Below are 3964 nucleotides of genomic sequence, written 5' to 3'. Positions count from 1 at the left end.
GGTGGTGAAGCCATGAGACGCTGTGCCCCCAGAGGCCACAGGGATTGCAGAAGGACGTTTGTGAGCACCTCATGCGTTCCTGTGACCTGAGGTTTATGGAAATGGAAACCACAGTCGAAAAGCCAATGTCACACTCATTCCTCCTTCCTTTTCTCCTTTAGAATAAATCTTAGAATGTTTCATGGAGTAGCTGAGAAAATAAATGATTTCAATTTTATTTCCAGGAGGACAGAATGCACAGCAGGGGCGTCCAGGCTGCATGGGATCTGCCTGGGGGTCCGGTCCCCCCCGGGCCAGAGCTCTGAGACGAGGCTGTGCGACGTCTTTTGTCTGTGACCGTTTTGGGCAACTGTGTGGATCCTCTGTCACTTGCCCATGTGACAGCTTCATTCATTGGTCCACTCCCGTAAGGTGGTCAGATGTGCGTGCTCTACCGGGCTTCCTGCTCAAAGTGGACCCTCTGTTGGAGTGAAGGTGGCTGTGTATTTGGGGACAAAACCTTCCAAGGAAGCCAACAGTGAAGTGCCTGGTGTCTAAGGATATCCTGCTCAGTGGTCTCCGCTGGGAAAGCCTCTCTGGCCATCCTGCCGGAGAGGGTCACGTGAAAACTGGTCCATGAGGGGCTGCTCTACTCCTGGGACTACCTGGACACAACCAGATTGAGGAGGCTGGGCCCCCGCCCTGGCGGCAGATGGTACGAGCATTCACTCAAGGCGCGTTCAGTGAGTCACTGCTGGCGCGGTGCTCTCCCGTAAACAGTGAATCCGCAGCACACGGCAGATGGACCAAAGTCTGTTCTTTTCAAACACAGCCGCCGTGTGCGGTGAGGCTGGGGTCGCAGGGCCCAGGCCTGCTGGGGCGGCCCCTCTTCCGTCCAGGTCACTCTGATCCGGGCTCTGGCCTCCAGAGCTTGGTCCTCAGGGCAAGAGCCAGATGGGAACTCCGTACCTGACTGACTCAGCGCGGGCGTCAGCCAGGGCGCTGCCTCCAGGACCGGCTTCGGGCAGGAATCTTCACGAGGCGCCGGCGAGCTCCGTCCTTGGCCGAGGCTCTGGGGCCAGAAGGCCTGGCATTTCCTGGGTCCGTTCACCAAGGGATCTGGCCGTCAGTTCACACTGATGGCCCCTCCCGTGCAGAAGGGCTGGAAGTTGGAGACGCGGTGCACGTCGAGCTCTCTGAGCTCTGGGGGAGGCTGCTCTGCTCTCCTGACCCGAGTTCAGCGGCCTGTCGCTTATTTTATCTCCCCAAACAAAACAAATTTCTCTCCATTTTGTCCGATTTCCTACCAGATAGAATCTTTTGTTTTCACTTGCGGCCTCGACGGCTTCCAAGAATTTTTTCTTCTCCAGCCGCCCAGGGTTCCCGGCCCGTGGGCCGGCTCCAGCTGAGGGTGGGGATTCCCTCCTCTTCCTTCCCGGCTTTGTCCAGCTTCCTGCGGCCGGCACGGGGCCTCGGCGTCTGGGGCGCGGCCGCACGTGCTCCAGCCCTGTGGAGGGGGTGCGGGAGGCCTCCTCCGATCCCTGCCCTCTGGCCGGAGCAGGTTGGCACCGCAGGACCTCGCTCGGACTGCAGCGTCACCTGCTGCGGGAGGGAACTCCATCCAATTTTAGGGGGATGCCCGGGAAGATACCCAAGAAAATTAGTTTAGGAGCCGCAGCCTTGTTCCAGCATCTTTTCAAATAGAGAGAGGGTTTCTCCCTTACAGTCCTTCCTCCAGACTGAGTTTTCATCCTAAACGAAATCTAATCGACTTGGGAACAAAAATCTTAAAACTCGACATGGCGACCGTCTTAACCACCAGCATCAAGTCTGAGGAAGGTGCCTTAGGACGGGAGCTGGGACCTGGCACCCCTCGGCCCTGCCTGTTCATCCATTCAAACAGCACTGGCTTCGTTCCCGCTGATGCCGGGCCAGAGCGTGAGGATCTTACAGAGAGAAAGAGATACAGTCGCTAGCCCTGTGGGCTGCTGTCCAGCGGGGAAGACAACGTACTGAATAAGAAAAGCCAGGCTCGGCACAGGTCCTGCATTGAGGGCAGGAGAGCGAGTCCTCGAGGCTCCGCAGCCTCGCGCGCTGGCCTGACCGCCCGGGGCCGCCGTGGACACGTGCACGGATGCACAGCCTACCCAGCCGTGTCCGGTGGCACTTTGCTTAGAGAGGTGGGTGGCAGGTGGGCTTACACTGTGGGCTGGAGCTTTGCCAGCCCCGATCAAAACAGCACACAGGCGACTGAAAGAAGCGGGGCGTGTGTGCAGTCTGAGCACATGGAAAGGAATTTGATACTTTGCAGAGCTGGGTGATGGGAAGAAAGTAGGTAAAGAGGGAGAAAAGAGCATCTGATTCAGGACGTGTTCCGAGGTGAAGCTGGACTGTTGTCTCTATTCCGGGAATGATGGAGCGTGTCTCATTGGGAAGCGCAGCACAGGTGTGTTTGGGGCCTCCCTGCTGGCCGTGCTGTGGGCCTGGCTGGGCGCTGGGAGGCCAGTGCGGCTGTCCTGGGGGGGGTGGCAACAGTGGACAAAGGCCATGGCTGTGCAGGTGGATGGAAGATCAAACCCAGGCAGTTCTCAGCATCAAACCATCAAGATCTGGGTGAGGGCGCAGGACGTGTCAGGATGACCCCCGGGGCCTGGCCTGCCTGGTGGGTGTGTCATTTCTGAGATCTAAAACAGAAGGGGGGCGTGGAGAATGGGGAGGCCTTGAGGTCCATATGGGGGTGCTGAGTTGGGTGGCTTCTGTTTATCCAAGGAGGCAAGAATGGGGGGAGGAGGGGGCCCCAGGAGGCCGCCCCCTGACCCCCTGTTCCAAGGTGGGTCCACCTCTACTTGGGACACTCGCCCCCTTCAGACTCCTCCCCCACACGCAGTTCGTGACCCAGTGACAGTAGCAGACTGAGACATCCCACCAGTGTGACCGAAACTCCCAATCCTCGCCTCTGCTATGGTTTCTTATTAGAAAATGGCTTTTGACATATATTCTGGGGAGGTTTGGCCTTTTGGAGTCAATCTCAGGCGCCGTCGGTTTCTCTCCTGGGATGAGAGAGTGACAGGAAGACGGGCATCAGCCACGTGGTGTTCAGGACACGAAAGGCGGCATGACTTCCCTTGACCAAGGAGGCTGCTGAGACCGCCTGTGCACTCCATCCTTTCACACTAAGATCTGAATTCTGACCTGTTCAGAGGCTCAGCCTTCGGACACGATCTCCTCCCGCAGTCTCCTCCGCCTGGGAGCCCTCCGGCACCTGCACTGCAAATGGGACGGCATTCCGGATGGGCCAGGCGCCCTCCAGCCAGGTCAAGGGAGGGTGGCCCGGCGACCCGTGACGGGCTCCACGGGGGCCCCAGGCGGACCCCTGAGGTATCCGTCTGCAGGTGCGGTGTTGGGGTCAGGGGCTGGAGCCACCTGGGAGGGGTGGGGAGTGTGTGTGTGTGTGTGTGTGGTGACGTGGACCACTGAAAACACAGTACTTGCCTAAAAACAGGAACTGCAACAAGAAACATCCCACCATCCACATACACAGAGAATAGATGTGCATAAAAAACATGAAATGCACTGTGTAAGAACACATTCAAGTAAGAAGAAATGCATTTTAGAGACTGTCTTTGAAGGGAAAGGGGATGGGAGTGGGCAGGGGATACAGTGGGATTTAATAATCCCAGCCACGGGGCCTCGCATGGACCCAGGATGCTAATGTGCGGAGAAGAGGACACGACTGACTCCGCCCCCCCCTCCCCCGACACTGGAGAAACCCGTCCAGGCTTTTCTCCCGGGAATCTAATCCTTGCAGCAGGTGCTGGCGAGGATGTGGTGTGCTGTCCGTGGGAGCGTAAAACGATGCAGCTGCTGTGGAAAACAGTGTGGAGGCTCCTCAAAAACTAAAGGTGGAATCACCATTTCCGTGGATCCAGCTACCCCGCTTCCGGAGATGTGCCCCTAAGAACCGAGAGCAGGGTCTAGAACAGAG

This window comes from Aethalodelphis obliquidens, unplaced genomic scaffold (assembly GCF_003676395.1).
Source record: "Aethalodelphis obliquidens isolate GAN/ISIS:26980383/991018 unplaced genomic scaffold, ASM367639v1 scaffold33, whole genome shotgun sequence".
Classification (NCBI taxonomy): Eukaryota; Metazoa; Chordata; class Mammalia; order Artiodactyla; family Delphinidae; genus Aethalodelphis; species Aethalodelphis obliquidens.
This window is presented reverse-complemented; position numbering follows the sequence as displayed.